The sequence below is a fragment of the Schistocerca piceifrons genome, chromosome 2 (assembly GCF_021461385.2).
Source record: "Schistocerca piceifrons isolate TAMUIC-IGC-003096 chromosome 2, iqSchPice1.1, whole genome shotgun sequence".
In the NCBI taxonomy this organism is placed as follows: Eukaryota; Metazoa; Arthropoda; class Insecta; order Orthoptera; family Acrididae; genus Schistocerca; species Schistocerca piceifrons.
Window position 1 is genome coordinate 1,000,698,863 of NC_060139.1, and position 24,373 is coordinate 1,000,723,235.

The 24,373-nt window shown below is 44.1% G+C and overlaps 1 protein-coding gene across 1 annotated transcript in view; it reads left to right on the forward strand.

The window, feature by feature from the left end:
• LOC124776049 overlaps window positions 1-24,373 on the forward strand; it is a 392,161-nt gene that overhangs the window by 140,824 nt on the left and 226,964 nt on the right. The window lies entirely within an intron of this gene.

A 24,373-nucleotide genomic window follows, 5' to 3' on the forward strand; every position in this document is an offset into this window, starting at 1 on the left:
CAGTGATGATAATTTTGAAACACAATACTTGACTGTAAATTATCTTACTGCGTCCTAATATCAATAAAAAAAAACACCATTCGAACAGGCCTTGAAGCCCCAATGGCACCGACCGGCCGCCGTGTCATCCTCTGCCCTTAGACATCGACGAATGCGGATACGGAGGGGTATGTGGTCAGCACACCGCTCTCCCGGCCGTTGCCAGTTTTCGTGACCGATGCGGCTACTTCTCAGTCAACTAGCTCCTCAATTGGCCTCACAAGGGCTGCTTGCTTCCGCTTCCCAAAAGCACTCGGCAGACTCAGACAGTGAACCATCCTAGTGCTAGCCAAGCTCGAAACTTTGGTAATCTGATGGGAACCGGTGTTACTAATGTGGCAAGGCCGTTGGGACTGTGTCCTAATAGTGACGTCTGGTCGTGAGACTAGGACCTCCCGTGGGGTAGACCGTTCGACGTTAAACAGGCCATAACAAACTTTTGCTACTTACGTGGTGTAAACGGAAAATCGTTACTGCTCGAATGTTAAAATGCAGTGAAGCAGCAAACAGGCTGAAGAAAACCTTGACCAAGCGCAGTGCAATGAAAGGCAGCTATGCTAAGCCAATCATACGTTAAGCTTAGAGCAACTATGTTCAGCTAAGTGTGATGGAGTGACACACGATTACAAGGTAAAACTTTAGTATGGGGACGGTGAAAGAAACTGAACTTACTGAATGATATAGAAGAGACTAGCATTTGAAAAACGTATTATGAAACTGATTTTTTCTATTAGAACTATCTTTACAAAACTGACTTCTTATAAAAAAAACTACTCTACCATGTAATTCGTTAATGAAATGGAAAAGGAGTGGTGAATCTGTAGTTTTGAGTCCAAGCCACGTTAGAACATAATTTTGCTTAATCTAGTCACGACAATCAAGCTAAATGACCCGACTCACAGCATAGAAGCTATTATGCTACGTTTCACGTTCAGTCTTTGTGTTTTTTAAGAGGTGGGGAGGATGAGGGGCGGAGGATTTCGCTATGTTTACTTGTCGGTTAGTGACGGATTGTTACGTAGATCCTGTAGTGGGGCGAGATGAAGAGCACAAGAGGGATCGGGCCTCACTCCCTAGCTGCCTTTGTGTTTTCTTTGTGCGGTGTGCTTGGTTGGGTTCCAGGTGGTATATTTTGTTTGCGTGGCCAGGTGTGTGGTTTAGTGTATGAATTTCGCAGCATTTATTTCTCCTCTTTGCTTCCTGTGTATGGCGTCCTCTTGTGGGAAGGCGCTGTTTCCTATTGAACATGAAGTCGGTGTGTGTATGGAGTGTGTGCGTGAGGGAGTAGGGGTGGTGGTGGGGGGGGGGGGAGGGGGGGGAGAATGCAAAAGTGCGTACATGGATTCGTTTGTCTGTCTGTGTGTGTTCGTTTGTGAGTGAGAGAGTGACTTTACGGGACATATTATTTGTCTGGCATATGGTGCCTGTGTTCACGGACACAGTCGAAGAGACTGTCACCTAACATAGGAAGGTGATCAGGTAATCACAAGTTGCGTAGGAGGGTGAAAGTATAGATGAGCAGCGGTCTGACATTCCTAGTGATCGCTGACGGCTGGGGACGCATGGCTCTTATTCATGATTTGATTACTCTGTGAGGAGTCGGTTAAGGTTCACGCAACACCGAGTAATGACGGCCTGGGTCCGTCGTATACGGGCCTCATAAGCCAGTGATTATTCTACCGCTTTCTGCCTCACTCATTTGGCAACTATTTCTGTAATTAAGTGTTGAATCATCGCCTGCCACATCAGAAATGGATTTTAAACTTCGCACTATTCATGGCTGTTGGGTTGTGAGTAAGCGGTTTCTCCCTACTGCGGCAGTGTCAGTCACAGAGGATGAGACGAAACGTATTCCGGCGCAAACTTCAAGACAGCAATCGACTAAAAGCTACACTTAACGGACGGGAGTTCATATTCGGTAGAATATAGGAAATGCATAACGCTGAGCTGTCAGTAATAATGTTATGTTTTTTTGCTGCCGCTTTCGTTTCTGAATCGTCATCAAAGCAGGAAAATTATCACAGATGTAACACATGTCATACATGCTTTAATGTAAGTTACCATAAGGAATCACAACTGCCAAGAGAATATGAAATCAAAAATTGTGACAAGATTAAAATGTGATGTCACTTGACTCAAGGACAAGTGATGTGAATCACTTGTTGTCTTTGTATCAATGTGCCATCATATTTTAATCTTGTCACAATCTTTGATTTTGTGTTATCTTGACAATTATGGTTTCTTGTGGTAACTTACGTTTAATCATGTATGGCATGTAACAAATCTCTAAGAATTTTCCTGTCGTTGATGATGGTTCAGGATCGAAACCGGCAGCAAAACAAAATAACATTGTTACAGACAGCAGACTGTTATGCATTTTTAAAAATTTATACATGCTGTTGACCATCGCCTGAGCAAGCTGTACTGATGTTGCCTGCGATAGTTCGGTTGAAAAGAAAAAGTACTACACTGTCGCACGAACTCGTGTATTACTCTCTATTCTTTGTCCAAATAAGCAAATTATCTTCATTCTTTGCCATGGATGAAGCATACTATGAGTCTTTTTCCTCTACTTTTCTAATGAATCGATGTGCTTGCCATTTTATTTAACAACGTTTCAAGCTCATATTTCTATTTTCTCAGAATTTCGAACTTCTTCCACCATTTGTTACTGTTGAACACATTGTCCAGGTCGACAAATCGAATGAACCACAACGTCAGAATTGCCTCTCTGGTGCCTTTACCTTTCCTAAAGCCAAACTGATCGTCTTCTAACACATCCTCAGTTCTCTTTTCCTTTCTTATGTATATTATTGATAAACGAAATACTCTCCGTCTCCACACATTTTGGAAGGTCTGCCTCTATGACACTGGTCAGTTCAACATTACATTGTGGTGTCCGCATCCTTTTGCTCAGATGGTGTATGAGCAGAAGTATCGATTGGAAAAGTACACGAAAAATATTCCATATCTAGAAGTATCCATTCTTATTCCGTGTCGCTACTCCCGCAACAAAACGTCTTCTGTTATCTTTTTCGTTTTTTCTGTACCGCACTTTCGAGATTGTGTAGTAGGATGGTCTTAGCGGCTAGCGGGAAATTCCAGTGCGCACGGTGCGTTCTCGGACAAAACAGTTCTCCGCGGCCAAGGTGCAGGCAGGGAGGAGACGAGCATCGCTGCAGGCAGCGGCGGCGGTCGCGGCGAGGGAAGGCCGCTTTGTGCGTGGCGACGTACCTGCGGCCGCCGTCCTGCGTGCTGCTCTTTGTGCACGCACACGCACACGAAGACAGCGAGCCCGACAATGGCCGCCATTGTGGGACCCTGGCGGGCCGCCTTTGCCTGCCTGCGGCTGCGGAAGAGAGAGCACCACCATTGTTGCCGGGGATGTTTTAATTACCACCTGCGGCGCGCCCGCCGACCGAGTAATTGACGAGCGGTCTGTCCGACAGATGGCGTGCGGGTGGTTCGATTGCTACTGCGGGATAGTCACGAACACGGCGCCACCCGAGCGAGGGAAATGCGTTACGGGCTTGCGTGTTGGAGGCAAGTCCAAGCTGTTTCGTTCTCCAATTTTCAATTGGACTCTGCCCTAATAATATAGGGTCCCTAGGAGTCGTAATCTTCCGTGAAACATTCTTCCTCCTTCTCCCTAGGGTCTTCCTGCTTTTGCAGAGTTCACAGTTCCGACCATGGTGCGTCACATCGCCCAAGCTGAGCGGAATCAACGGTGTCTGCATTTTCGCTAATGACGACCTGCAGTGTCTACTTAGGCCGTTGACGTAGTGGACTGCCACTATACTAGTCTGTAGCAGTTCAGCGAAGCTGACCATACCGCAGTTTCTCTGTACTGACACCTTTTTTTGTCATTCAGATCCAACATGTCAGCTAGAAATCCTAAATAGGGAAATGTAGGCTCAATCTAGACATAGGGAGGGTCAGTGAAGTGGAAAGAAGACAAGGATTTCTGGTAAGATGAGCATAGTTTAATATCAACAGCAGCAGAAAACGATGTAACGAGAGTAGGGTACGTTATGAATAGGAACGTAGGGCAGAGAGTGTGTTACTGAGAACAGTTAAAAGGTAGGATTGTTCTCATTAGAATCGACAGCAAACCAACACCGACAACGATAGCTCAGGTATATATGCCGACGTCGCAAGCTGAAGATGAACAGATACAGAAAGTAGGTGAGGATAGTGAAAGAATAATACAATACGTAAAGGGAGATGGGGGACTGGAAAGCGGTTGTAGGGGAAGGAGTAGGAGAAAGGCTTATGGGAGAGTTAGGAATGAGAGAGGAGAAAGACCAATTGAGTTCTGCAATAAATTTCAGCTAGTAATAGCGAATATGCTGTTTCAGAATTACAAGAGGAGGATGTATACTTGGAAAAGGCCGGAAGACACGGGAAGATTTCAGTTAGATTACATCACGGTTCACGGTCAGATTTAGATCCTGAAACTAGATTCTGGATAGTGAGGCAGAAGGATGTGCGGAAAAAAATGTAATCATTGATGACAGGTCACGCCGTTTTCAAAGGAAACATTACCAAACACTTTTTAATAAATTTAGCGAAGCCTCGAAAATCTAAAGTTGCGTATCTCACAAAGCTTTTGAAACGCTCAGCATCTTAAGAAAAGTCCTTACTCCGTCTCGTACGTTTTGTTGTGATACCATTAGTATTCATGGAACACCACGGAACCGATCTCAACAGGTGTCTATCTAGGTATCGTCGTGGGGATGTGACGTTCCGATTAAGGGGTGGAAGTTGCATACGAAAGGAACGGAACTGGTAGCATAATCCAGCCAGCCAATTCAGGTTGTCGGTTTTTCATGTGACTCTCCTCTGAGGAATGATTGAACAGTATATTTGATAAAAGAGCTTCTGATTCGTCCCAACCTGATGCTACTGCCCCACCTCTAACGACTTCGAAGTCAGCGAAACTTTTAACTGTAACATTGCCTCTTTCACACTAGTGACAGCATATTTTAAATATGTTCTTCGAAAAACGAATCGTCAATTTGTGGAGGCTTCTAGCCGCCACATCTCCAGCAAGTCTTTCCATTACGCTACCAAAGAGCTATTTAAATGACGTCTCCTTACGGAAAGAATGCCAGCAAAGGATTTTTTCCGCTACGGACGTCTTGTTGGCTGTTCAAGGATCTCGGTAATTGGCCCTCACAGCCTTAGCGTCTTCGTTCCTCGGTCCTCAAGAGCACTTATTATTATGGTCCCTCTCGCGTGAAGAGTTTATTTAGCCTAGTAATAACCTACTTGAAACGCGGAACGACTCAGAGAGGTGTATTGCACTTCTTTGGTGAGCGGTGATGAAACGGAATTGTAGCGTTAAGAAATAAAGAATTCTTTTGATATGGCGCATTCTACAAAAGCAGAACAAAGGCTGACAATCTAACCAAGTTCTATTCTGCACTACTTTCACATAGGGTGACTTTTCTAAGTGTGCAGAAAATTTAATGAAATGCAGATAATACCGGAGCTGAATCGAAAATTTATGTGCTAATTCACAAATATACCGCTGTATAATAGACACACGGCCAACTTTGCAACAATGCAAATAAATAGCTTTTACAGTCAAAGGCTGACTACGATATTATTTACTAAAGGGCATTCTGTTATGGCCAACTAACTGCGGACAGCGAAACTAGTCGGCTCTTCGTATGCACAGTATGTCCCAGTTCCGTCAGGACTGTGGATATGAAAAATAAGGGTTACGTTCAGAAAACCACTGTTCTTTATTTTCTCAAAATAGATCCTCCCTGTATCAATAGCTAAAATCGTTTTAAAAGTGTTTTGAAACGGACATTATAATCCCTTTTTTGGAACTGTCTTGCGTACTGCAGTACAGTTCGTTTGGATGTCCTCAATTGCATCGTAATTGTGTCCTCTGACTGCCAATTCCAATTTGGGTAACAAGAAGTCGGCTGGAGCCAAATCCCGGGAATACAGCGGGTAATCCAGGACCACGGCCATTTGCTGGCCACAAAGTGGCACACATTTTTTGCCTTGTGGACTGGGTCATCGTCTTGGAGGAGCGTCCAGAAACCTGCATGTCGGTATTCGGCTCGAATTTCAAGAAATCTCGCCCACAAACAATGGAGGACTCAATAAACTTGATGTTGCCTCGCTATCTCGACCTTCATTTTCCCACTAGTGTTGGACACATACTCTCACATTTGCGGTCAGAAAGCTAGCACTTTGACCTCCGAGGACTTTCAAACCCTATTAAGTAGGAAAGGAGGCAATCTGTGGCAGAAGTGACGACAGAATACACTGTTGGTGCAGACATGGTTGAGGTCACCCCTTTCAGCCCATATTATTGAATGTGGTGTTTCTCAGCAGACGACAATGTGTTGCCATGTTGACCCAGAAACGTCGTCATTTAAGCTTGCAGTGGGCACGGGATTACCGCGACTGGATCATGCATCTGAGGAAACTGCCGCCTGGAAGGATGTATCACGTCTCTTGGAACACAATGTCGATTGTAATGCCCGGCAATGCCGTCGCCGATGTAAACGATTACTCGAAACGTGCACTGCTTCACGAACGCAGGGTGATGTAGCCAGTATTATGCTACGCGCGGCATTCATCTGGGCTCCTGCGTATGTCGACACCATCGTCACATCTGTGGACTGTGTGAACATTCTTGCGAGCCACCTGGATTCCTTCGTACTTGATACCTTCCGGGACGGTGATGGCGCCTTTCATCAGAACTACAGTTCTTGTGAAAGGCCAGATAGTGCTGCAGTGGTTTGATGAGCACAGTAAGGAACTCATGGTAAGTCTTGGCTACCAAAATCTTAAAATCTTAAAAAATAAGTTCGTAGAGTCACTAAAACTCTCCAAACTTGACTATCATGACGCTATTCTCCAAGAACTTTTGCACGAAAGCTCACGAAGGCTACAACTGGCGATGAACGCTTGTCTGCGATACATTTGTGACGTACTCCTCTTTACAATTATCTTGGCTGCACACCAATAAGCGCTGAGATTATCATTATGTGTGCTCTACCGTAGTCTCAGTCATTGTACTCTCTCTTATTTATCTTCAACTCTTACAGTACTATCTGAACAGCAGAGCAGAAACACTCGGTCTCAACAAAGTACAATCCTCTCTGTACCATTCACATAACACTGCCGTGTTACCTAAACCGTTTTCTGTAAGAGGAACGCCGCATCGCAACAATCTTCCTCAACAAAATCAAGGAAGTTAAATTCTTTCCAAACTTCAAAGGTCAGTTAATGGTTCACCTTCTATCACTGTCTCTGCCATACACTAGTCTGCATCTCACTCTCGTCAATCCCATCTCCCCTACAACTTTTCCCTCTCCCATGCTGGCAGAGTCCTTTATTTAATTTCTGTTCTTTCTTAACAGCCACTGTCATTGTTCATTTCAATTTCTTTCCTTTTCGATTTTATAATACTGAACATGTATTCTAGTGTGCTAGACTAATCTATACCATTCTTAGAGCACTTCACTATTATTACCATCATCGTCATTATTATTAGTGTCAGTCGTTGTTTTTATTGTTATTACTATTGTCAATTATTATTATCATTATTGGTGTCAACTATTATTTTATTATTATTATTATTTTTATTATCATTATTATTAGTCCTGTGAATGTTTTTATAATATCTTTGGTATGTGATGTTTCTGGTCAGATGAAAGAGAGGGTCTTAAGGCCCTTATCTGGATAGGCTACATAAGGAATAACTAAATAAAGAAATTCGCCTGATCTGAACCTTATGGAACACAGTTAAACCGCTCTAGGGCGATAGGTCCGCGCTCACAGATCATTGTAATTTAACGGCCTTGCGTGACCTGTACGTAGACATGAGGTACCATACACTTCCGGTAGATTACCAAGGACTTATATATACTGCCGCCATTAGGTATCAACATTGCAGGCTGGATTTTAAGGTTAATAAACAAATAAATTCTTTGTCCTGGCTCACATTGTTTTCAAACGTCACTCCGCAAGTGCTCTCCCAGTTCACGCCTTATTAGTATTGAAGACGTATTACTACCCACGCCTCGACCGCCGAGAAAAAAGACAACCCTTTGCAACAATTATGCTACAAGATGGGCTCTTGTCCCCATAAAAGACGAATCTGAGTGAAAACGAGCAGATAAAATAATAATTTATAGCAGGATAAATGAAGCATAAGAATATTTTATGTGACATTTTTATGTAACATTGTCTACTCCTTCCACACTGTTGATTTGCATGTGGACTCCGGGATTTCGCAGAGAAATAAGTGTACTTGTTACCCGTTTGTCAGGCTGTATAGCCGTTCGTTAGCCCGCAATTGACATTAATGTTCAGGGCTTACGGATAAATCATAGAGTGACTCATCTGCAATTCTAATGAATCTGGCGCCAGCACAGTGGAATCTTGCCAAGGCGGCCATGTCTTACTACGTAACACATGCCGGCGTCTGAAAACGTTTCGATCAGGCCCATAGTAAACTGTTTTACGTTTAAAAGATAAGAGCTTTTTCTTATTATGAAGCTGAAGCGTTTTAGGAACAAAATTTTGAGTACAAGCTTCAGTTTAATTACATTTTTAAGTGAAAATATCGCTCCATAATAAATATTTACGGAACTGTATTTTTACTTTTGCCTTAAAACAGAGATATTAAACAGCAGAAATAGAGGACAGTCAACCACTTGGAAAAATAGTGGTTTTCAAATAACCCTGACCACTGATTTGACGGATCTAAAGCTGTTTTCTTCAGAAGGACAGACAAATTTCACATTAGCAATTCACTTAGTAAAAGCTGTCTCCACATGTCATTTATTGGCAACTGTCCGTATGTACATATGTAAAAATTAGGGCCCCTAGAATCAAGGGCTTGTCACATCAGTAAAAACAATCACTTAGAATAACAGACCATGCTACTAGCTACATGCCGACTAAACTGATATTAAACAAATGAAACTTAACCACACTAACGAACTATTTGTTCATAGATTCTGTGGACTAATCAGGCAGAAGTGATTTCACTTTGCTTTTATACCTGTTTCCAGTAACTGGTCAAATTCTTATAATGCTGCATACTTTACTCTTTTCTGTGGATAGTAAGTAAAGTTGTAGATAGCCCGCCGTGCGGTCTAACGGGGTGCTTCCCGAGCGGGAAGGCGTGTCGGTCCCCGGCGCGAATTCGACCGGCGGGTTAGTGTCGGGTCCGGTGTGCCGTCCAGTCTGTGGATGGTTTTTAAGGCGGTTTTCCATCTGCATCGGCGAATGCGGGCTGGTTTCCCTTATTCCGCCTCAGTTACACTGTGTCTGCAACTGCTGCGCAAACACCGTTTCCACGCATGCGTACACCATAAATACCCTACCATGCAAACATTTGGGGTTACACTCGTCTGGTATGAGACGTTCCCGGGGGGGTCTACGGGGGGCCGAACCGCACAGTAGCCCTGGGTTCGGTGTGGGCCGGCGGTGGGGTGGGTGGACTGCTGTGGCCTATTGTGGGGTTGTGAACCACTGAGGGCTACGGTGGGACGAAACCTCTCCGTCATTTCTAGGTCATCCGTTTAATACGCAATATCCCCGGTTTACTGCAATACAATACAAAAGTTATAGATCGTAGAAAACATTTTCTTGTATTTTATCTCTTTTTTTTCTGTAGCAAGGTATACCCCAATAGATAAGATAAGCCACGTTTGGAAAATTCATATTTTTTCTCGTATAATTCCACTTTTCCTTCGCGAAGTAGGTTGCGCTTCCGCCAAGTTTAAGAAATTGTGTAAGTGAGTTAGAGTTGTAGTGTCATGTCTGCGTTATTGATGACAACGAGAGAGAGAAAGAAAGGCGATAGAGACAACAGATAGTCTCCTATGCTCGAACTGTGCTAAGTGGGCCATAAAATTTACATCCTCATCCAACGGACGCGGACGGGTCATCATTTACAGTCTTACATGCACTCGCCTTCACGAGACTCTGTTGATATCTTTCGAATTTAAGCCTGGAAATCGAGCTCTTTGCCATAATCTCACCTCCTGCAGACCAAATACTGGCGACAAAAATTTTAACTCGTATCAGGATTTTTGCTGGCTACCTCCTGGTGCGTTATGTACCTTCATGTGGCGAGAGGTGGGAATGCGACATGCATCTAGTAACATTGTCGAACATGATTGTTTTGAAGTCCATGTGTTACGGTGTAGAGAGGTATAATGTTGTGTGGGCTAATTGACCTCGAAATGTTTGAAACTACACTTACCCGTCAAGGGTGCTGCGGCATGGTACTCCTTCCTCATGTGCATCTCTTGAGAGCTGTATTCTAACCTGACTTTATTTTGAGGTTTCTGCACCTCAATCGGTAAACTTTTGGAGCCGTTTGACTGTTATGACCCCTTTGTCTCACGAACGGCTAGAGGTATCGATTTGAAGTTTATGCCAAATAATGAGGTCTATGTCCCCTGACGGTGTAAAAATTTTAAGCTTCTAAGTCAATGTCGTCAAAAGACACTATCATTAATGTCAGATATTTTGATACTCGTAAACTCATTCATCAAAACCCATAGATGAACTATACATGTGCACGGCGGGCCACCAGTAAGCCGTGTGCCTGGAAACCATCAGGTTGCGGGATCGATTCTCTACCGGACCACGGATTTTTCAGTCCCTCACTTCTCTACGACGTGAGACCAACACGAGTTTCGGATTCCACGTTAAACTATAGGTCCCTTTTCCCCGATTGAATGACGAGAATACTTTTGGAGAAACGCAAGTAGCGCCTAAGCGGCATCCAATTTTAAGACTTGCACCAGGCTACTTAGCCACAATAAATTATTATTACTATTGTTATTATCTGTATAGGTAATTTTGTACGGAATCCTCAGAGCACAAGGTTTGGAACTTTATACAAGAAAGCCTTTCGTCAACGATTGTTCCTAAGAAATTGAAATGGTCGACTTCATAGGCAGTTTGATTACCTTCGGAGAGTAAAATTTCACTTTTGCAAGAGTTGCTCTGTCAGAAACTGTATATACTGCGTTTTGTTACAGTTAAGCGGTACCCTGTTCTCCGAATACCGAGTGCTGATATTATTGATCACTCTGTTAGATGTGTCATTTATATTGCGTTCCATGTCTTTCACAGTGATACTTGTGTCATCTGCAAAGACTACAGTTTTTGAGCCTTTTGTTACGTTTAGCGGCAACTCATTCATACATATCAAGAAGACCAATAAGAAAGATGTGGCCGCTGTCGCTGAGCGGTTTTAGGCCCTTCAGTCCAGGACCGCGCTGCTGCTACGGTCACAGGTTCGAATCCTGCCTCGGGCATGGATGTGTGTGATGTCCTTAGGTTAGTTAGGTTTAAGTAGTTCTATGTCTAGGGGACTGACGACCTCAGATGTTAAGTCCCATAGTGGTTAGAGCCATTTGAACCATTAGAACCAACAAGACGAAAGGACCCAGAGCAGAATCCCGTGGTACCCCTCTCCCCCCACGTTACCTAACTCTTTATGCGAAAGTATTCTATACGCAATAAAATGCTTTTATTAAATCAAAGAAAATACCTACTGTCCTCGACTTACCGTTCAGCCATTGCAATACTTCACACACAGAAGAATAAATTGAATTGTTTGTGGATACCAACTTTGAGAAACCAAACCGAGGGTCTGACAGCAAGTTACGTGTAATGTGATGTGCCACTACTCTCCTAAACGCTGCTTATTTTCTGAGTTGTCTCTTTCTCTCTTCTTCACAAAGTTGTTTCACGGGTGAGTATTTCAATCTGTCACGTCACTGACCACATGTGAGAGAAAGATAGCAGAGGTTAATGAATACAGGGTTAATGTAAGTTGCACCGAACTTCATGATTCTACTTGAAATGTAACATCCTAGGGAGTCCTTACATTCAGGGTATTTGTTATTTAAACCGGCCCAAAAAACAATGACGTCTTTTTAAAACAAATGAAAAAAAACCTCTAGAAAACATAATGAAACTTAACTATATTTGATTACGAATATTTAATTGACATTCAAAGTGTTATAAAGTTAGCCCTAGATAAATTAAAAAGAGCCATTATATTAACTGAAGACAACTATTTTCTTGCAGTATGACGAATACAGAAAGTAAGATTAAACTTCCAGAAAAACAACTTTAAGTTGATGTAGAATCGTAGTGACTATAATGTACAATTTGGCCCTTTTTTGGAAACCTGCAGAAATTTATAGATCTTCACTGTTTTCTCAGCTCATTTCTCTCCTAAATTATATCTTATAGCCGGCCGGAGTGGCCGAGCGGTTCTAGGTGCTACAGTCTGGACTGCTACGGTCGCAGGTTCGAATCCTGCCTCGGACATGGATGTGTGTGATGTCCTTAGGTTAGCTAGGTTTAAGTAGTTCTTTGTTCTAGGGGACTGATGACGTCAGAAGTTAAGTCCCATAGTGCTCAAAGCCATTTGAACCATATATCTCGTATTTGAGCGAACAAGCCCGTATCAGGAGGCGAATCTCTCAGTGGATATAGGGCTGGCAGGGAGAGAAACGAAACTTTTCACAAGAGTAATAAAGCCTGCAGGTAAGTTTCCTGGTTTTTGAGGCTTTCAGCTACATTATCTTGCACCATATGTTTGGATAGAACTGTCTCACAATTGCATCGAGAAACATAGTGAAAGGAAAATAATCAGAATTAGCAGTCCTAAAATACTTAACACTGACAAACCACTCTGCACGATCTCTGAGAGCCAGTTTTCTGTACTATTTTCTAGTTCAGCAGTTAATCATTTCTCTCTGAATCTTGGATGTAGCACAGATAGTGGAAGAGTTCTAGTGGTTGTTTCTTCCGTTTTCTTATTACGTTCCATATCATGACTTTCAAAAAGATCGATCCATAGTTTGACGCCGGCCGCTGTGGTCGAGCGGTTCTAGGCCCTTCAGTCCAGAACCACGCGGCTGCTACGGTCGCAGGTTCGAATCCTGCCTCGGGCATGAATGTGTGTGATGTCTTTAGGTTAGTTAGGTTTAAGTAGTTGTAAGTCTAGGGGACTGATGACCTCACCGTAGTGCTTAGAGCCATAGTTCGACAGCTTGTGCAATATTTAGGCTGTTCGCTTGAAGAATGTCCAGGACTCTACATACCTCTGACAGTTATTGAGGGAGATGATTGTCATATTTTTAATACATAAGATTATCTAAGGTATCGCTAATGTGAGCACGATCTTCTTCAGAGTGACTTGTTTCAATTTCTACGTATTTAGAACAAATTTGTCGAAAGACTGGGTTAGTGTTTTGTAAAATTAATCGTAAGAATTTAAAGTGAAGTTCTTAATGGTCAGTACCAAAAAACCCAAAAAAATCCCAATTTAATCCAGTGGGTTGTGTTTCTTTTCCAAATATCCGGGTTTTTATATACCCTGCTTACTCCTTAGTGGTGTAACAGTTGATTCATCTTTACATTGTTATTGTAGCTGCACGGATGTCTTTGAATAGCTGTTTCATTCTCTACGCCAGTGGATATATGGGAAGATGTGGCACGACAGTTCTAGAAGCAGAGTATAAGAACGCGTTGAGGAGGCAGACGCTTCTGCAAACTGGAGGCGCCCGGGGACACGAGAAACAGATTGCTGGACCCCGAGCAAGCAGCCGCTCGCGAGGGCTAAACTTGTTAGCGGCCATGTTAATCAAGAGGTAAACAGGAGCACAGCTGGAAGGCTGCGGCGTTCCCCGAGCAGCCTTCTGCCATTCCCCTGCCGCTAACTGCTGGCGCAGCGGCGGAAGTCCACGGAGAACGGTCCGGCGTACGTAACAAGTAGTCACAGGAACCCTGGTGTCCGTTGGTCGGGCAACTGTCAATAATCCGCAACTACGACATAATGAAAGGGTGGTAGAGTAGACTGTAGATCCTGTTGTGCCGTACCAAAATACACACGCCTGCACAACGGTGGGTTCTTTGGTTTGCTCCCGAAGGAGCATATAAAATATTAGCTCACTTTATTGCAACAAAGGTAAGAAGATTTACGTAACTTTGTTTAATCCATTTCCACAAGAATATTGTGAGTATTTAGAACTGTCTCTGAATATTAAGGTATCACATGATACAGATTTACAAGACTCTTCACTTGAAGACAAACTAACACACTGAAAAGCCAAAACATTACGACCACCACCCAATGCAACGTTGGATGCTGCTGGTAGCTTTTCGAACACGTGACGCGGTAGCAAATGTATGTATGCGGAGCAGATACGGTCGGGGGATCACCCTAGCGAAGATACGGGCTGAAAATGGGGAAATCCATTGAGATAAGTGACTTTGACAGATGTCAGATTATTATTACGCAGAGCCGGTGGAAATGGAAATGAGCGTTTGGCGTCATTGGCCGGCCGCCTTGGTGCAGGTCTTATTACATTCGACGCCACATTGGGCGACCTGCGCGCCGGATGGGGATGAAATGATGATGAAGGCAACACAACACCCAGTCCCTGAGCGGCTAAAATCCCCGACTCAGCCGGGAATCGAACCCAGGCCCCTTAGGACGGCAGTCCGTCACGCTGACCATTCAGCTATCGGGGCGGACTCGCAGAACCCTTGAACGAGTGTGTCGAAAACGGGAAAGATTGTCTAGTGTTCACCTGCCACTGTCGTGAGCATCTACGGAAAGAGTGAAACTACCACTAGGCGGTAAATGGGTGGACGTCCACAACTCTTCTCAGAAGAGGTTTGGAGGCTTTTCTGCTCTGTACAGTAGATGATCTGTAGCATCTCGGCTGAAGGAGCTCAGTGCTGGTGCACACCGTTCGTATATTGTTGAACATGGAACTCCATAGCAGAGCACCCCTACGTATTCACGATTGCAGTGAGCGCGGGACCATGGGGATTCGACTGTCGATCAATGGGAACGTGTCGGCTCGTCGGGTGAATCACATTTTTGCTACACTAGGTCGATGGTCGTATTCACAAATGCCGTCCTCGAGCTGAACGACGGCTCGAAACGTGCAATGAGGCACGGACGCAAGCTGGCGGATGCAGTATTATGCTATGGGAGACATTCTCCTGCGCTCGCATGGAACCTCTGGTAGTAATCGAACACACGCTGACAGCTGGCCGGCCGGAGTGGCCGAGCGGTTCTAGGCTCTACAATCTGGAACCGCGCGACCGCTACCGTCGCAGGTTCGAGTTCTGCCTCGGGCATGGATGTGTGTGATGCCCTTAGGTTAGTTATGTTGTGGACTGGCAAGACAGCCAATCCACAGTGACGGGTAGCCGAAAGGCACGCGTTTAAGCTCACGCAGACTGGCGTGAGGTCTGGAACAAGGTAAAGTAGTTATAGTAGCCAAAAAATAGTACATAGCTCTTGGAATACTTAACTTTAATCCATAATTGGAGAACATCGCTCTTGATACATAATTACAATCTCAATATAAACTGGTAATGGCGCCTTGCTAGGTCGTAGCAAATGACGTAGCTGAAGGCTATGCTAACTATCGTCTCGGCAAATGAGAGCGTATTTGTCAGTGTAGCATCGCTAGCAAAGTCGTCTGTACAACTGGGGCGAGTGCTAGGACGTCTCTCTAGACCTGCCGTGTGGCGGCGCTCGGTCTACAATCACTGACAGTGGCGACACGCGGGTCCGACGTATACTAATGGACCGCGGCCGATATAAAGGCTACCACCTAGCAAGTGTGGTGTCTGGCGGTGACACCGCAAGTTATGTTTAAGTAGTTCTAAGTACTCGGGGACTGATGACCTCAGAAGTCCCATAGTGCTCAGAGCCATTTGAACCAGTTCTGAACGCTGACAGCTGCGAACCACCTGCATCCCTTCGTGCTTGATGTCTTCCCCGATGGCGATATCGTCTTTTAGCAGAACCATGCTAGAGTGGTTTGAGGAGCATTACAGTGAACTCATGTTGACGTCTCGGCGACCAAATTCGCCTGATGTAAATCCGATGGAATCCATTTGGGTCGCTGTCGGGCCCCATCACGAAAATCAGTGGCCCTTTATTTGCACACATTACGTGACCTGTGAGTACACATCTAATGCCACAAACCTCTACAGACCTACCAAGAAACTGTCGGTTCCTTGATGCACAAAATCAGTGATGCATTTCATTCAGAAGAAGAATAAAGAAGGCATTAAGCGGTGGTCCTAATGTTTTCGCTCATCAGTTTGATGTTCACATAATATTCTTCCTAAGACATATAATACATTGACGGCCGATCTAGGATCATGCTGTCGTCTTGATCGTTGACTGCGAACTGGGCCGAGCAATCCTCAGCTCAGCCGTTGAGTAGACGAGCCGTTGCAGTGGCGTGGAAAAGCTCTAGTGGCGTGGCTACCCCGGAATTAATCATTCGTTGTGCGGCATGCATAGTTTCGTTGCGAGCTGCCAATATTGCTTTGGCGCTACGCTCGTGGACGTCACTATAGAGTCTGTGAACAGAAGTCTATGCTGAGTGATTGGGAGAAAGCACAGTCACACCAGTCTAAAAGAAATATAGCAAAAGTGATCCAAGAAACTGCAGCCTAACTCACTGACGTCCTCTGTTGTAGAGTGACATACTCCGAGCGCAGGCACCATCAAATGTAGCTCACCTACTGAAAGACCTCCTCCATACCAACCGGAATGGGTTACGGAAACATCGATCATGCAAAACCCAACTTGCACTTTTTTCAGTGGCATCCAGAGAGTTACGAATCATGGCAGTCAAGTGGAAGCAGTAGTATTTCTTGACTTCCGAAAAGCACGTGACTAAGCAAAACACCATCGTTTGTTAACAAAAGCGACCTTACTGGGGTATATCATTACTGCCTGTATTGAGGATATCTCGGTAGGGAGGATGTAGCGTGTTATCCTGCAGTGACAACAGAACTGAAAACATAAGAAAGTGCAGAACAGAAATTACACGATTGACAGACAGATGGCAGGGCTGTTGCCGAAAGATCATGCAGGCCCCAAAATGAATGCCATGAGTAAAAATAATAATATTAACAACAGGAAGGAGACGGCGAGCTACATTTCTAGCATATGCAACCTACAAAAGCTAAACTTATTTGCTAAACGATTTAAATTAAAGCATATCCAGTTTTATTTGGACTATAGGAAAGCTTTCTTCATGGATAGTATTATATCAAAATCTGAACACTAATTGTAGTGCAAAACGATAAGATACAGTTTTTAGCTGTTTAACTTAACTAACCTGGATTGGCAAAAAAAAAAAAAAAAAAGAAAGATTTGGATAAGTCATGCACAGATTGTCAGCCTTTCATTCACAAATTTGTGATGCAAGTCTCACTGTACATTGTGAAACACAAAGTGGATTAAAGTTTTCCATAGGAATAGAACTGAACCAAGTATTTTGGAGCTGTTGAGAGTTATTGCGTGCACAACCTAACCGCATTCGATATTATCAGCAGGTGCATCAGCACCGTCCTTTTGTGCTTTCCCAGAAACTCGAGCTAAATACTGCGAAAATACTTGCTCTTCACACGTATCTTTTAGCCACAACCTACCATGTTTCACGGAACGAAGGTTAACGATAGTAAATGCAGTGAGTTTATATCTCTTATACGCCCTTCACAGACTAGCGTAACAAGGCTATTTCGTTGGAAGTAACGTTTCCTGTCTGGTTAGTTTACGTTTACCCTTACATATTCTCAGTAATAAAGTGCAGTTATAAATTAGTATTTACATTACGGCAACGTTGCTCCGGGGACTTGGTGCATGCCATTTAAACGAGTTTGAAACTGCGGATTACTTACGTGTGTGTCGCGTAATTTAGCAACTGTATCGTCATGTTTAGTTATGAGATAGTTTTGTCTTACGAAATCTTGTTCGAATGCCGAGTAGCTCTAGCGATCTCAAGCCGCACATCGTCATCTGACAAGCGGTTACCTTAATAATGAGCAGTTGCAGTGTGGACTTACAAGCATTACTAAACGAAATTGTTCAGTTTCCGAATCTTAGGTGCGTATTGGGAGTGTGCTCCATTGGTTCGCGTTGTCATAGTCACTGTTCATGAGCGCGAACTTTCCCCACTGCTGTGGACGCTTATCGCGGAACTGTGGTTAGTCTCTGTCGTGCGATAATAATGGAAAAGAAGTGTAAAGTTCTGGTAGATGTCGATCGGCTTAGATTTAAAAAAGGAAAAGACGCCAGAGAGGCAGTTCTGGCGTTGCGCTTGGTAATGGAAGAAAGATTTAAGAAAAATCGATACGCTCGTAGGGCTTGTCAACACGGAAAAAGCTTTCGACAGTGTAAAATGGCGCAAAATGTTCGAAACGCTCAGGAAAATATTTAGGCAGGTTGTATGCAGTGTGTACGGAAATCAAGAGAGCAAAACAGGGATGGATTAAAATGGGTGTCATACTGGCATGGAGCCTTTCGCCCATCCTTGAAAGGAAGATGTCGAAGATATTCAGTCTATACATTGAATAAGCAGTGATGGAAATAAAAGAAAGTTGAGCACTGGGATTACAGTTTAGGGGGAAAGATAAGATTCACTGACGTCACTGCTATCGTCAGTGAAGATAAAGAAGAATTACAGAACTTGTCGAATGGGATGAACGTTCTAATGAGCACACACCATACACGAAGTAACGCGGAGCAGAAGAAATGAAATCAGCAAAAGTTTAACATCAAGATTGGGAGGAATTTTCTTGCCTTAGTAGCAAAATAACCCATGTCTACGGAGCAAGGAGGCCATATAGCACTGGAGAAAAGGGCATTCCAGGCCAAATCAAGGCTCCTGTTTCGAACATCAAACATTTGAGGAAGAAATCACTGAGAATGTACATCTGGAGCAAAACATTGTATGGAAGTGAGTCATAAGGAACTGTCGGAAAGCTGCAAAAGATTAAAATGAATCGTTTTAGATGTGATGCTATTAAAGGATGTTGAAAATTAGATGGACTGATATTAAAATGAGGTGGTACTGTGCAGTATGGGCGAGGAAAGGAAAATGTGAAAAACATTGTGAATAAGAAGGAGGGAGTTGTAGAGAGTGAAAACTGAAGTAGAAGACAAAGATTGGAAGATACTCCACATATAATTGAGGAAGTTGGGTGGAAATGCTACCCTGAGATGAAGAGGTTGGCACAGGACAGAAATTCCTGGCGGGTCGCATTTAACCAGTCAGATGGACTACTTCTCTAGCCTTAATGCTCTACAAAACAATCTCTCACATTTATATTCCAGAATTACTGCCGATTAATTTCGTTTCAGTCTCCATATACACTCCGGAAATTGAAATAAGAACACCGTGAATTCATTGTCCCATGAAGGGGAAACTTTATTGACACATTCCTGGGGTCAGATACATCACATGATCACACTGACAGAACCACAGGCACATAGACACAGGCAACAGAGCATGCACAATGTCGGCACTAGTACAGTGTATATCCACCTTTCGCAGCAATGCAGGCTGCTATTCTCCCATGGAGACGATCGTAGAGATGCTGGATGTAGTCCTGTGGAACGGCTTGCCATGCCATTTCCACCTGGCGCCTCAGTTGGACCAGCGTTCGTGCTGGACGTGCAGACCGCGTGAGACAACGCTTCATCCAGTCCCAAACATGCTCAATGGGGGACAGATCCGGAGATCTTGCTGGCCAGGGTAGTTGACTTACACCTTCTAGAGCACGTTGGGTGGCACGGGATACATGCGGACGTGCATTGTCCTGTTGGAACAGCAAGTTCCCTTGCCGGTCTAGGAATGGCAGAACGATGGGTTCGATGACGGTTTGGATGTACCGTGCACTATTCAGTGTCCCCTCGACGATCACCAGTGGTGTACGGCCAGTGTAGGAGATCGCTCCCCACACCATGATGCCGGGTGTTGGCCCTGTGTGCCTCGGTCGTATGCAGTCCTGATTGTGGCGCTCACCTGCACGGCGCCAAACACGCATACGACCATCATTGGCACCAAGGCAGAAGCGACTCTCATCGCTGAAGACGACACGTCTCCATTCGTCCCTCCATTCACGCCTGTCGCGACACCACTGGAGGCGGGCTGCACGATGTTGGGGCGTGAGCGGAAGACGGCCTAACGGTGTGCGGGACCGTAGCCCAGCTTCATGGAGACGGTTGCGAATGGTCCTCGCCGATACCCCAGGAGCAACAGTGTCCCTAATTTGCTGGGAAGTGGCGGTGCGGTCCCCTACGGCACTGCGTAGGATCCTACGGTCTTGGCGTGCATCCGTGCGTCGCTGCGGTCCGGTCCCAGGTCGACGGGCACGTGCACCTTCCGCCGACCACTGGCGACAACATCGATGTACTATACGCCCTCGCTCAAAGTCCGTCAACTGCACATACGGTTCACGTCCACGCTGTCGCGGCATGCTACCAGTGTTAAAGACTGCGATGGAGCTCCGTATGCCACGGCAAACTGGCTGACACTGACGGCGGCGGTGCACAAATGCTGCGCAGCTAGCGCCATTCGACGGCCAACACCGCGGTTCCTGGTGTGTCCGCTGTGCCGTGCGTGTGATCATTGCTTGTACAGCCCTCTCGCAGTGTCCGGAGCAAGTATGGTGGGTCTGACACACCGGTGTCAATGTGTTCATTTTTCCATTTCCAGGAGTGTATTTGTGCTTAATGCGCCCCGGAAGCCAAGCAATACTGCAACTACTCGACTGCCTTGATTCATAGCTTTCAAGATATATGTGGGACAAGTGTGGATTGAGTCTCAGCTGACAGATGTTTTAGTAATCCAGCAAATAGAAGAATTGGACGGTAGTTCTGTAAATCGTTTCAAGAATAATACAACTTTCAGAACGCCCCCAAACTGAAGCAATGTCAGACGTATATTATGTTGAATTATTAATGAATTAAGAGTTCTCGTACATGTGCGAACGGAACTCACCATGCTATTCAAGCTGTATAAAGAACAAGCAGTGAAAGAACTATGATTTGCCGATGTCCAGACCCAAGAGCGATGCTCAGATTACCGTCAAGTTTTTCATATTGATTGAGAACAGCAGAGGGCCTATGGCGTTTCCTCAGAGAACCCTAAACATAACTTCAGTTGCATCACGTGGATTCCAGTCGTCTTACCAGTGTGACAGGAAATCACGAATCCATCACACAGCTGAGACGGAACTTCAATAGACCCACTATTAGAAGGCGCTTGTAATGAGTGGTGTCAAAAGCCTTTTGTAAATCTACAAGTATGCAATCAGCTTGAGATTCCCTGTCAGTAGCGCAGATTACTTCGTGCAGATCAACACACACTTAACAAGAACAATTTTTTCGAATCCGAACTGGTTATCTGTCAATGGATCTTGATTTTGAAAGTGATTCATAATGTTCAAACACGGTGTAAATTACGTTCCAAAATCCTACTACAAATCGATGCTTACGTCTGAGGATTTCTCATCGTTAAGTAGTTCAGTGCGCCCCTGGTCTGAGTCCTCGGTCCCGACCTCGAACCCCGCCACTGCTTAAATTTTAAATAATTATCAACATTGGCAGCCGCAGACTTCCGGTATAAGAAATCACCTACATTCTGCCAACGGCTTAGTCAAAGTGGGTCTTGTCAAAGAGGGCGTAGGAGCGGAAGTAGATTCAGGGCACTCACTTGCCCTTGGTGTGGGAAACTGACCTTAAAGGCGGAACAATCAGCAATGATCAACGGCATGAGAATGCAGATTTGTCTAACGTGATGGGAGAAGAAACAGGAGTTGACTTAAAAGAGATGATGGAAACAGTATGGGAATCAGAAATTAAAAGAGATTTGGAAGACTTAAGATCAAATAAGGCAGAAGGAGTAGATAACATTCCATCAGAATTTCTAAAGTAATTGGGGGAAGCGGTAACAAAACGAATATTCTCGATGGTGTGTAGAACGTATGAGCCAGGCGATATACCATTTGACCTTCGGAAAAATATCATCCACACGTTTCCGAAGACTGCAAGTGCTGACAAGTGAGAGAATTATCGCACAATCAGCTGTAACAGCTCATACATCCAGGTTTCTGAGAAGAATAATGTACAGAAGGAGACGAGAGAAAATTGAGGATGGGTCAGATGACAATCAGTTTGGCTTTAGGAATGGTAAAGGTACCAGAATGGGAATTCTGACGTTGCGATTTGTAATGGAAGCAAGACCAAAAAATTGTCGACCTGGAAAATGCGTTCGACAGTGTCAAATGGTGCAAGATGCTCGAAATTCTGAGGAAAACCTGGGTAAGTTGTAGGGCGAGGCGGGTAATCACAACAAGTAGACAACATTAGCCAAGAGGGAATAATAAGATAGGACGACCAAAAAGGGTGTAAGACAAGGATGCAGTCCTTCGCCCCTACTGTTTAATCTATATATCGAATAAGCAATGGTGATGGAATAAAAGAAAAGTTGATGAGTGGAATTAAAATTCTTGATGGAAAGATATCAGTGATATGATTCGCTGACGACATTGCTATTCTCAGTGAAAGTGAAGAAGAATTACGTAATCTGCTGAATGGAATGAACAGTCTAATGAAAAAGAATAGGGATTGAGAGTAGAGGGAAGAACACTGAAAGCAATGAGAAATAGCAGAAATGGGAACAGCGAGAAACTTAACATCAGTACTGGTGGGAACGAAGTAGATGAAGCTAAGCGAAATTACCAATGACGAACGGAGAAAGGAAGAGATCAAAAGTAGACTAGCGCTGGTAAAAAGGGCATTCCAGCCCTGCAGAAGTCTACTAGTATCAAACATAGGCCTGAATTCGAGCAGAAAATTTTTGAAAATGTGCGGTTGGTGCACAGCAATTTATGAAAAGGAGCATGTGAAAAACGCTGACAAGAGGAATTGACAGAATGATGGGAGCCGGCCAGAGTGGCCGAGCGGTTCTAGGCGCTACAGTCTGGAACTGCGCGACTGCTACGGTCGCAGGTTCGAATCCTGCCTCGGGAATGGATGTGTGTGATGTCCTTAGGTTAGTTAGGCTTAAGTAGTTCTAGGTTCTAGGGGACTGATGACCTCAGCAGTTAAGTCCCATAGTGCTCAGAGCCATTTAAACCATTTTTAAAAAAATGATCGGACATCTATTAGACATCAAGGATAACTTCCACTGTTCTAGAGGAAGCTGTAGAGCGTAAAACTGTAGAGGAAGACAGAGATTGGAATACATCCACCAAATAATTGAGGACGTAGGTTGAAAGTGCTACTCTTGAGTTGAAGAGGTTGGCACAGATGACTGAAAAAAAGGTGGTCTGTTGGATTGCTCAGAATTAGGGTTGCTCGAAACCAAAATTATGGAACACTACGTAAATGAGGTTGTAAATGGCATAGTTACCGGAAGTATTGGTACAAATTATAGGCAGTGTAAGAGAGAAAATAGAGGCCGTCCAATTCTCTTTCGTTTATTTTACTTAGAACCACACATCATTCGGTGTTAGTTTATTGTGTATTTTATATCCTTACATAAGTTAAAACGCATTTTATAAGCACTAAAAATTTGTCGTTCGCGTAACTTCGGCACTTTTATGTAACGAAATCAGTCACTTATGATGCAAGTACAGTTTACGTATAGAAACACAACCATTCTGTATATGATTATTGTTGTTATTTTGCACTTGGTAGAACGTTCTGCATCACGATCGAGGACAAGAGTTACCTGTTATTATTGAAGAATGCGTAAGTTTCTATGAATAACAGAAACACGTTCTGTATAAGTTCGACAAGGTATTGTAGCGTTGTTTGATATATTTTTATTTTCTGGTTTTGTTTCTTTTACCTTTTTGTTGAGAGTATTACGTTTTTTAGCATTGTATGATAAATCTGTGTTGTTTTCTTTACTTTTTACTACAAAATCCTTCTGTTTCACATTACGAATCAATAATTTTCAAATAAAACCTGAATTAAACATTTACAATTTCAATTTTGCTATAATCCCTGTTTATTCTTAACTATGTAAAACAGAAATGTTCCCTAGGTTACCCAACCCTTTATTTGTTTCGCCACATCCACATTTGAGAGGAATCTGCTAAAATACTGTTTGTATACGTGAAGAAAGCAATTGTTATTGGGTAACGCCTGATAGCTATGCAAGTCCATACACACAGGTAAGGCGGGTACTGTTTAAACTGACCAAAGCTACTTGCAAAACTACTGCAATCATCGCTTCCGGTACTCTACGGTAGCCTACGGTAGCTTTACATATCTGCAGAGAAGAGCCTAGCCGCACCAAAATACTATTCGGATTGAAACCACAAAAAAGACAGTGGTTTTGAGGGAGCAGAGAGCGTGCGAAGCGGCAGCGCGCCCAGTCCACAAAGCAGATTCGGCGCTGGGGTCTCGTTGGAGGTCCAGCCGCCGAACAGCGCACACCTGCCGCTGCCCGTGGGCGGTGAGTAGCGGAGAGCAGGCAGC